This window comes from Schistocerca piceifrons, chromosome 2 (assembly GCF_021461385.2).
Source record: "Schistocerca piceifrons isolate TAMUIC-IGC-003096 chromosome 2, iqSchPice1.1, whole genome shotgun sequence".
Lineage (NCBI taxonomy): Eukaryota > Metazoa > Arthropoda > Insecta > Orthoptera > Acrididae > Schistocerca > Schistocerca piceifrons.
In genome coordinates this window covers 157,529,943-157,541,574 of record NC_060139.1, presented here as the reverse complement: position 1 = coordinate 157,541,574, position 11,632 = coordinate 157,529,943, and positions in this window count along the sequence as shown.

Genomic DNA, 11,632 nt, shown 5'->3' with positions numbered 1-11,632 from the left:
TTTGCGGTGTCCTTTAAGCTTGTCAGAAAGTAAGGTAACTAAAGGGTTTTAGATGTTTATTTTCACAGTCTATTTAGCCCCATTTTCAAATCAATTTAAGTTTATCAAACCTTAAAAAAATTCTTTCGCTGCAATTTTGCATCGTTCGGGTTTTTCCCAGAAACCCACTTGACAGGCAACGTTTGACACCCTAATCGCATTTAGCCCAGGGATTGACATCTTGTAGTCACTTTTGTGGACAGCGTGTATCGTGAACAGATTCTGCAACTTTGCATAAAAGCTTTTCCCGTAGGGTATGATCTGGCCACTAGTAGGTTCAAGAAGTTCCCCTATACACGTTTTTGAAATTTTATGCCTTGTATATAAACTGAAGAAGGCTACCAAAGGCGAAACGCGTTATTGGAAATTGAAAATAAAATCCTCTACAACCAAGACTGTATTTTCATCTCATAAGTATAAGACTTGGAAGAAATGAGGGACTTTCTAAATTGAATGAAAACTCTAATGAGTAGAAGTTATGGATTGAGAGTAAAGTGAAGAAAGAATACAGGGTAGCAGAAGGAAGTTTAGCGATAACCTCAAATCAAAATTTATGCTAAGGAAAATCCCCAAGCCGCCATAAGTTTTGAGAAGTTATTTTATTTAAACAACCAGTTTTGCATCTCAGTAATGTCATCTTCAGGCCTTTCATATCAAAAACGAGTATACTTATAGTGTATGTCAAGGTATATACCAGCTGACTTTACACAATAAGAAGCGTAAATGCAGGCGTGCTAAAACTTTTCCTGTGATTTTAACCAACTTATCTACATGCATACAAAAATTACGAAGATTCTAAATTGATTCATGACATTGTTATAAAATACTGTGTGTCCGAGGAAGCGTTTAGAGGCTACTACCGGGGGCATAGAGCGGATGAAAGCAGGTGTTCTGTTAGCCGTCCACTGCACCCATATATAAATACTGCCCAAGAGGCATGACTTCAACTCACTTCGAACCCAGCTACCCCACGGTCCAAGTCAGTCAACGCCAGTGTACGTGATGCCTACCTCGGATGACGTGACAGCCAGACTGCAACAACACTCATGTATCTCGGTACAAGTAGGAAGTGAAACCACGAGGGCTGTGCACCGTCCTGGATTGCTTAGATTTCGTGGAAGCAACTGTTAGTGTGCCGCCCGTAATGTTAACGAATCAGCGTGGGAAGTGGTGACAGATATTTTCCACTTTTGTGGCGAGCAATTATTTTGATTATCAGAAGTCAGGGCGAAAGACCATTTAACGGGATCTTACTGTAGAGGTCGCCTCTGAACTGCTCATCGTGCTGTTTAGAATAGAGACATTTATTTGTTAGTCTTATCGTGAGGAATACTACTATGTTAAGTGTGTGAAATTTGATTAAATATATTAATAAATTAGAAATCAAAATCTTCATTTATAACGATAGTCCCTGGTCCCATTGAGTAAATAGACAATTTAATATTTCTTTCAATGGGCTGGACAAGAATGTGGACTTTCAGACTGGAAACTATGGTCAGTATGTTTTCCATCGCTTTCTGGCTGACCACAGAAATAGCTCCGAGGCTCTCGTAAAAGATGGTGAATAATATTCTAATATATCCTATTATTTATTATTATTATTAACCCGCCGCCCCACAATTGCAGCTATCTTCAGGTCGACATCAGTCCAAAATGCATTAAAATCATAAAATACTAGTATGTGGTAAGACCACCATAAAATTCTTCACTACACGTATGGTGTAGTAAAGGCTACAAAGCTAGAACCATACTAAACCGACCAAACACAACTCATGAGATGCAGTCTGGAACACCGAATACCTCACACGTGACTTGAGGAATATGTCAGTTTTGGTCTAAAAATGTAACCGGCCGAAAATGGTATGCAAACGAGTTGACTATAACAAATCAAACCATAAGGAAACAGCAAAAACCTCAGCGTCCTAAATATCAAGACCACTGAGGTGCGTATAAGCTTACAAAAGACCACAACATGTTCGGTAATAAAAACGTGCTACATACAGCGAGAAACAGAGAACTGCAGAACCAACAAAGATCTACGAGATGCGCCAATATTCATAGCAAGTGGCCCTACCATATTTCACAACCAGACAAGCCTATGCATTACCGTAATAATACGGTAGCATATGCATAGTAAGAATCGAAGACAGAAGGACTGCAGACAGAGGAAAGGTGTAGAATATCGGAAACATAAAGTTCAAAGACCTAAGAACTTGAGTTAATAAGGAAGTATTCAACTATAGTTAAACCAAGATGACACTTATGAGCCAAAGAAAACACAACCAAATAACAAAAATTACACTTAAATAATGCCTGCAAAGGGCGTATGGTGTCCAGACACTAACGATCCCCCATATTGATGCTAAAGTTGACCTCAATATGTAGTGTGCCAAATTCTACATCGGTTAGTCTAGCCACATGAAAGCGGTTGTATGTCAAGGACAGCAGACGCCCCAGAGGGATTACGTAATATTATATGTAGCTAATAAATTCCGTGTCCCGCTCACAGAACCGACTATACCTGACTGAATCTGCTTTAAAGCTTAGTATCAGGAAATATGGGTCGTCAAGGAAAATAATAGTGGATGCTCAACCAATGACAGCAAGCCATGTATTCCCAATCGCCGCGTCATATCGAAATTTAAATTAGTCACTCCAGTGTATTACATGACAAGCACTTATGTAAAACAAAGTACCCTTGGACTAGTGATAGGAATACCCAACCGACAGAACTACGATGGCAAGGACGTAACCACTCTGTAATCTACCATGAGTACGTCATATGTTTACCAATAAATATAAGAATCTCAGGTCAAGTACTCTTCGAAATACGATGTCCTGTATTTCTAACCACACCGTACTACATTGGTCCAAGTATGGAATAAAAGAAACGCTATAGTGTGTCGGACCATTACTGAAATCAAATCATCAAAGTCAAACGTTCCTCACCTACGGTTTATATGAAAAAATGTGAAAGAGGACCAATAAGACCTATCTTTAATTTCTCAGTCGTCACACACAGCCTTTTAAAGGATGCTAAACAACCGTTATCACCACGTGACACTTCCGAATGAAACCATCCCTACGGGCAGAAGTGTACATTCAAAACAATGAGCCACGAAGTAGACAAAGTGAAGGAATTCTGCTACCTTGGCAGCAAAATAACCTTTGGGCAACGAAGGAAGGGGGATATAAAAACCTGACTATTACAAACCAAGAACGCATTCCTGGACAAAATAGGTGTACTATCTGTCAAAATCAGCCTTCATTTGGGAATTAAATTTCTAGGAACGTACTTTTGATCTGTAGTGAATAATGGAGTGTGGAAAATCTGGAAAATAAAGAAACCGAAGAGGTTTAAATGTGCTGCTATAGCAGCATTTTGGAACTTACGTGGCCTCTGCCAAGCGAAGGTTCAAGCGTGACATCCAGCGTGCTTCTGCGTGGGTTTTCTCACATGGTTTCAAATTTTCCCTCCATAAATATCCGGTGGAGCACTTATGTCACTTTACTACATTTCATCCCGATCTGTAGCTCTACCTCGACGCCCAACACCTGATTGTAGTCCCCAGATCCGTTGCTTGGGTCTTCTTTAGGACATCAAGCTTCCTTGGTTGCACCATATCTGCCTTCTGAATACTGGTTGTTTCCGTAGACTTCCTTGACCATATCTCCTGTGACGCGGATGGACAGTGCATGGGTAACCAACGGTCAGACGGGGGCCACAAGTCCATTAATATCGATGAGGAAAAGGACACTTTATACGGTATCACGTGGAAAACCTTTATCCTGGGTCTGTGAAGGGCTGAGTTCGGTGCTATGACGAATTCGGCATGATCGTGGGGCTGGTACTGGCGAATAAGTATAGGGAGTAGTAACGAAGACCCACTCATGGAGTGTACGTAAGATGTGACGGCACCAAACCGTGTTGTAGGCCTTACGAAGATTGAAAGAACAGAAAAGGCCTTCCGAATTGCGGGTTCCAACCGAAGCAGATGATCAATCGGAGATCGTTCCTCCCGAAAGCTACTCTGGTAAAGAGATAGAACGTACAAGCCATCATCTTTTCAATGAATGCAGGGCACTTTGATCAGACACATCGGCCGCAACTATCGAGGAATGATGGATTCATACCGGGCTTAAAACAGTGACAACAAAACTGATACTCTATTGAGAAGGATAAACACCTTTCAGCCAAATATGGTTAAGCGTATGGAGGAGATACTGTCGCCATGGGAAAACGAAGTCTTGATGCAAGTGGTTATGGATGGAATAGGAGCAAGGAGCTGCATGGTGTGAAGAGGAGAGGGCCAGAAGAAGTTCCGTTACTATAAAAGTTCTTGTAGCACTCCGCCTGACAAGAGGTAAAAAATAAAGCTTCGGCCTACTATTTCCGGAGGAGAAAGGCAGCTAAATAGGAGGCTGACGCTGATGCTGTCTTAATATGAGTTGAAAGATCTTCCGCGGGAACCGTTGAATCCGTTAAAAAGCCACCCGGGAGAGCAAGGATGAGAATGGAAGACGGCCGTTGGAAAACTTGGAGCGTGGTACATTCGATATGAAGGGACAGAAGAACCTAGGAAGGAGACAAGGCGTCACAACTCACATGTTTTCTCTCCTTGATTAAGTCACTGGCTTTGGCGCAAAAGTTTTGAAGGTGATATGACTGGCCGATGTCGGGTGCCGTTTAACGCATTGAAAATCTCGAAGACCACCACGGACGGCGATGACAAAGGCCATGTACCTTGTAACGCCGGAAATGCATATACTCCTATTTCCATCTATTGTACTATTATTTTTTTTCCTCGTTTTGTTACCTCAAGATATGACATTTCTGTCTCTTTATATATTGTAATTGTTTTACTGTTTGTATATATATATATATATTTATGCACTCATGTCGATGTATAATTGGTTTGTTTCGTAAATATTATTTGTATTTTTACGCTGGGTCTTGCCTAGGGAAAACTGCTATCGAACGATTACGTCGATAGGTCGTGTGACGAATCAAAGTGTGTAGGATCTTTGGTAGTGTTAACTCTGCCGCGTGGAGCGCGGGCAGAACAGTGAGAGTGTGGCGGGAGTAGCGAGTGGAGCAGGTGTTGTGTGACGCTCCCGCGAGTTGCCGCGCTTTCGGGGTTTGGCAGCATGTAATTGCGCTCGACTCGCGATGATAGTTTCTGACATGGTGTCGCGGACGGGAAGCATTAGCTGGCGCACATCAAGAGCCCGTTTCGCCTGGTGACCGTGTCGGGAAGAAGGCGCGCCAACATCCAGCTTCTGCAGCAGCGACGGCCGACAATGAGTGACTGTCGCCACCTCCTCGATCGACGGCTTCAAACCTTCAATCAACCAACAAGGAAGACTAAAAGCACGTAAAGTTTCAGAACTGTATGGCAGACCTCAGCTTTTCAAATTGTTCCATTTGCCTCGCAAAATTACAGCAACTTAGCATGAACCTTTGTTGCTCATTGTCCCAATTGCATTGCCAAGCAGGGTCCCTTCCTTTTCCGAAATGAACCCGAGTGTCGTTGAAATTCAAACGCCAGCATTAAAATAATATAATTAGATTTCACTGCTTTAATTTCAAAGTTCAGTAGCTGGCTACAATATTTAGGTTACACGAGCACAAATTTAGAGTGCGAGTTTTGTTAGCATATTTTAGCTTACCTGTGACTGCAGCTCAGCTTGGTACGTACTAAATTTTACTATTGTTAATTGTTCAGAATCATTTAATTCAAGTTCAAAGTTAAATCTCTTGTTTCTAAATTGCGTAGAGTCAAGTTGCTTTTGAAATGATTGTTGAGGTAGTCCAAGACTAACCGTATTTTACTGGATTTCGATGTGCTTCAGAAAGAAAGCTTCTTATTAATTTCAGTCACTAAATTAACTTTCAGTTTTCTGGTTTTATTAATTCTTCTGCTAAATTAAGTCAGAGTGTAGCGAAATTTATTACTTCTGACAAACTTTCAGTTTTCACACTACACGTGTCAACCTTCAGTTGCCACGCTTCTAGTGCTAATTATATGTGTAATAACCTTACTTTTTCAGTTACTATAGTAATTGTCCTTAGGACTGGCGACCGTGATTTCCCCCAAATCTCAATTATCTAATTACCGCTAGTTAATGGTTAACGTAACGGCCGCACATTTGCTTTCTTTATTAACTTTACCCCTTTTCAAAATTAATTTCCACCAGTTTCATTTGCATTTTTCCTTTCATTAACATGTAACCCTTTCCTCCCTCTTTACCGGTAGATTAACTTCGGTGACGATTGCTTTTCCCAAATTTCCATTAGGTACACGCGGTTTAATTATTCACTGTCTTTAAGGTCGATAAGTGAGGGGGGAGGTTACAACCTCCACGGAACCAGTCGATGGCGAAAGGGATCCGTCGCACAGGAAATGGCAAAGTTGGCAGCTGGACTAATCGGATCTGACATTTCACAGACGACTGCATCAATACAACCTGACAAAGTAGGGGTAAACGTAACATCTGAGGTATTTAGAAGCCAATGAGCGTGATGGAAAGCCCAATGGTGTAACTTGGCCATCGGCAGGCGGGGACGGAACAAGATAATCAACGGCAAGTGTTTCCTATAGGAGATAACATCGTGCGGCGATCAGTGTAATGAAGAAAGAAGTTGAGGGAAGTGAGAGAAAAATCAATGACAGACATAGTGGCATAAGTGGCACTAAAATGACGACAAACGAATAGTTGACTACCTTGTTAATTGGGAATAGAAAGCTCAATCACAATAACTACTTACCTGCCTCGTTTGCAGCCAGGAGGCTGGCTGTGCAAGCATTACCATCAGTGGTGATAACATACTCTGTTAACAACCACATTCCGCCTGTTTCAATGTCCAGGGGACCATCGCAACCTCAGTGACTTCAGTGCAGTTATTGTCTTTGTGTAAAACGTACATTTGGGTTCGTCTCATTGCGTATTTTATTGACATTTCTTTCTGTACTACACTGTAACAGCTCTTTCTAAGTATCATCCCCGTTCCATCGATCTGCGTCAATTAATTCCGTTCTTAATTTTGCATAGCAATGCAGTTCGCGAGCTTGACGTAACGGAGAAAAAGAGGACAGGGAGAATCCCTCTCTCTCCCAGCTGTCTCTGGTGCCATGTACAGTCGTGCTCAAAAGTATCCATACGACCTGAATTGCATTTCGCCTGATTCGCATGCAACCCACATAACGCAGCTGTCTAACAGGTCCTCTAATCGCACCTCAGTACAGTCGTTTGACTATTGAAAATGGTTCCAACAAGTCACCACTAAAAAAACACTGCTCTTTATCCCAACAACTCAAGATGTTAAGTAATAGCGATATACGACAAATATCAGGCAACACCCTATCACAGATAAGACTGTCCTTAAGGCTAGTAAGCTCACATTTATTACAATAAATGATATATCTGAAACGTTACCACTCTCATTATTACGTCAGATAGGTAATGCACGTAGTAAGTTCGTCATATTCATGATTTCCTCTTCAAAGTAACATACCGTACTTATAATTTAACACAAAATGGCATTAAAAATTCCAGTTAATCACGAGCAGCTAGTTGGGAATATGTATGAACTTCAAATGACACGACGAACCGTCTCGTTCTGCATATGGATGCAAACCAAGGTCATGCAGACTAAGCAGAGATATCATGACTGACAGAAACTAATAGCCATTCCTGATTAGGCATACAGAGTTTAAGACAATATCAGTTAGCAAATATCAACTTTAAATTACATAACGAAAACATTTTTAACGGACGCGAATTACTACCCAGCGTCTATTGTCCTTGCTAACGAACTACGAGAGATGTTAAATATTGCTTCTTCACAAGTGATTTACTTGGAATGCGGTGAGGTAAAGCTTTGTGTTGGACAGGGATTCAAACCTAGAACCTAATCAGATCGTTGTCGAAACACAATCAACTGTGACATATCGGAATTTCTTGGCAGTAGCTAGATGTTTTAACTGAAATGATGAGACGAAATATTAATTTTTCCCTTCCCAGGATTCCAACCTGGCACCTATCGTTCTTATATTCTAGAGAAAACGATCGTTAAATATGACTTTGTTACACCAGCAGCGGCATGTGAGCATGTTTGAACTAGAAATAATATGACGAAGAGTTCAGTGCTGACTGGGAATCGAACCCCACACATATCGTTGTTGACTGCACACAAAGAGACGTCAGCTACCGAATTTTTCTCCACCAGCAGCTTGGAATAAGACCCTTGAACCTACAGTGATCTCTCAAATAGTTCTGTGTCTCACTGGGTGTCAAAAATGTCAGACATCACTAGTGATAATACATTAAAAATCTAAATTTTTGTCCACCAACTGATACGTGTTCTCAAGGTAGAGCTTGATATTACATAATGAAAACTTTAGTGCCGGGCCAGGATTCGAACCCATTCACGCGCAATATGTAGAGCTCTTGAGGAATATAAAGTTTCAAACAAACAACAAATTGTAATGGATCTATATTGTCACGAAGGGATCAAATTCCGCGTTAAGGGTGGTCTGAGTTGCATTCTCAGTTCAGAACCAATTTTATCGACATACAGAAGCTCAAATAAAAGATGTAATAAGTGGCCTGTGACTCTACATAGTGTTTCTTTCGTCACTAGAAATAAATCACTAGTATAAGAAAGGTTACTGCTGATAGAGTTTATTAAGGTTCAACCTAACGTCTACCTGGTAGAGAAGGAATACCATTTTTAACTTGAATTTCAGACGACAATTCCAATTTACCTTCATCACTTGGCGTACCCAGAAGATAATAGAATATGTCTCTCCTTATCAAAAATCATCAGCAGTATTTGGAATGGAACCCAGACCATTGGGATTTAAACCGAACATCAAACCAACAGCCCACCAAATCCTCCCCGCTATGACTTACTTTTCTATCATAACAACGTTGTGCCACACTGGATGATAATTTTGACACACAGGTTCCCTGTAGTGATTTGCAGCATGTTCAGTACATTCATTTACTTGATTGACCGAATCGCCATGAACTAGCTGCCTCGGCTACCCAGTGCATACTTTCGACTCTATTTTGTAATCACCGAAATAAAATCAAGTAACTACCACCTACACAGACATGCCAACAGTGTAGAATACAGAAATTTTAAGAGGAAGTGTTCCTTTTCACTTGAGCTACTCTATTGCGCTATCTGTTTGTTTAAAACGTCGTGCAGTGCAAAAGAAAAGCTGTAACTATCTGTCACTCAGAAGTCTAGCTCCGGCCATATGCATTATCTCACAGCACTGTGGAATGCGGAAGTTCTGGAGGAATTCTTGTTGATTTCTAGAGTAGCTGTAGCTATGTGTAAGCTATTAGCGTAGCTGTGAGCGTCGCGCACTGTAGATAATATGTCGCGAGTTCGAGTACATTTACTGCTACATTTCTTTAAAACACAATTCTGCTGTCTGCTAAACTTTGAACATAATTCCCTTCACTTCTCAGCCCAAAATAGTCGCATGTGGAAGAAAGGCTAATTTCTGCGACGTTTTGCACTTTTCAGGTTTAATAGACGGCCTGGCAGCAGATGCAGAGGCGTTACCTGTTGTGCAGCATTGTAAGTTTTTCACCATTGCACTATGAGCCAAAAGTATTTTCTTGCGATTTCTTTGTCGCTGTTTCATCTGACTCCTTGTAGCTGTTTCACAGAAGGGACAAAAGAGTTACGGTGATCAAGACTAGAACCGCACCCATCACAGACCCTGTTTCACAGGTCCGCACGTTATCATAGAGCTAGGGAAAATGTATGTATCTAGGTTTCCTCTTACGAGGCTAATAGTGTCTAGAACTCGTAAACCGCTGTTTAAAGGACGAGATTAGTTGCGATTTCCACATGCAACTACTTTCCTGGGCTGATACCCTTAAAATTACAATCGTTTGTTACACCTCAAGCGGTAATAACTCAGATTTTTCAGTGGAAACCACAGGAAAAATCGAGTGAACCTTGAGGCTTAAATCCGTGCATACCAGGAAGTAACTTGTCGATCACAGAGTTGCCCAACATACCTTGCCTTGTTGCCAAATCTCAGTTACGTTACCAGCAGGAAGAAGATGAACCGATGTGATCGTACAGCGGGCTGGGAAGTGACCATAGCTGGCATCTGAAAGACGCAGCTGCTACGACCTGGAATACGTAATGCGTCTGATTCGCATTTCTGTAATTAGGTTTAGGGAGTGGGGCGTAGTTACTAATAATACTCGGAACTGACTGCAAAACAAGCATCCTAAATCAGTAACTCTCATAGTTGTTTTTAAATTTCTTTCGTAAGTGTACTCAGAACTAAGAAACTCATTGACAGACGTTTTCTTGGCTCTCTGATAGTCGAGCACAACATGCAAGTAAAAATAAAAATAAAGAATGTGTGTGTGTGTGACAGAGAGAGAGAGAGAGAGAGAGAGAGAAGAGAGTGAGAGAGGCAGAAAGAAATAAAAATGAATGAGAGATAGCGTAAGAAATTGTTGTAAAGAAATTGAATCATGGTTTGTAAAGAAATATTTTCATTAAAATGCCACGTTCCACATCATTATGAATGTCATATTCATGTTCTATGGAACAAGTATTAATCTAATCTGATCCAATCATATCATATTGCTGACTAGCCATGAAGAGGCAGGAATTACTGAAATTTTCGCCAATATCAGTACCCAAATCTAAACTTGAAAGTAAAAGACGGGAGTTTTTGTAATAAACCGGGACTCTTATCAAGACCCTTTCGTCCCTGTTAACCAACCACGAAAGATGTCTGATATACCTTCATTAAAGATGAAGAGCGTGATGTGAAGTTCTGTGACACAGATATGAACCCAACACGTAATGGAATTGTTTACTAAGTAAAATCAAATGTTATGCATCCGTTTTTCTTAGCAGCTGCTAGGTGTTTGAATCTGAAATATGGATAAAAATTTTTGTGCCTGAGCAACAATAGAACCGCACTCTTACCGTTCTTTTTTACCATCCACGAATATACCTTATGTAACAATTGCTTACTCACCAACAGTAAGATGTGTCTAAGTTTGACCAGAAATAACGACACCTATTGCGATTGTTCGCAACACATGAACAGACATTAATAATGCACGTTAATTTTCACTAGCAGGACGATGTGCACGTGATAGTTCGTGAAATGAAATTGTAAATATTTTTGTACTGAATGAGGACTCAGACCTACATACTTACCTTTGGAGGAGACCTAGAGATGACAGCAGTCTTGGGAAAAGGAACGAAATGATTGAACTACACTGTTCCAAGATATTCAGGTCTTCGAAAAAGGAGATACGATGTCGAATCACAGTCCAGCACAAAATTGTTTAACTTCTCTAGATCAATCAAGTACAGTAAAATAAGAGCACTGTTCCTTTAAATGGCTATCGGTTCATCAATTAAAATAAAGTTTTGTAATGTAAGTAAGATTACTGGCGACAGTATTTCTGTTTACCATGATACAAGATGACTTTGACAGGATTTGTGATTGGTGTAAAGAACGGCAGCTAACTCTAAATACAGGGCGTTTCAAAAAGAAAGAGCAGATTTCAAACATTTATTTCTCAAAAA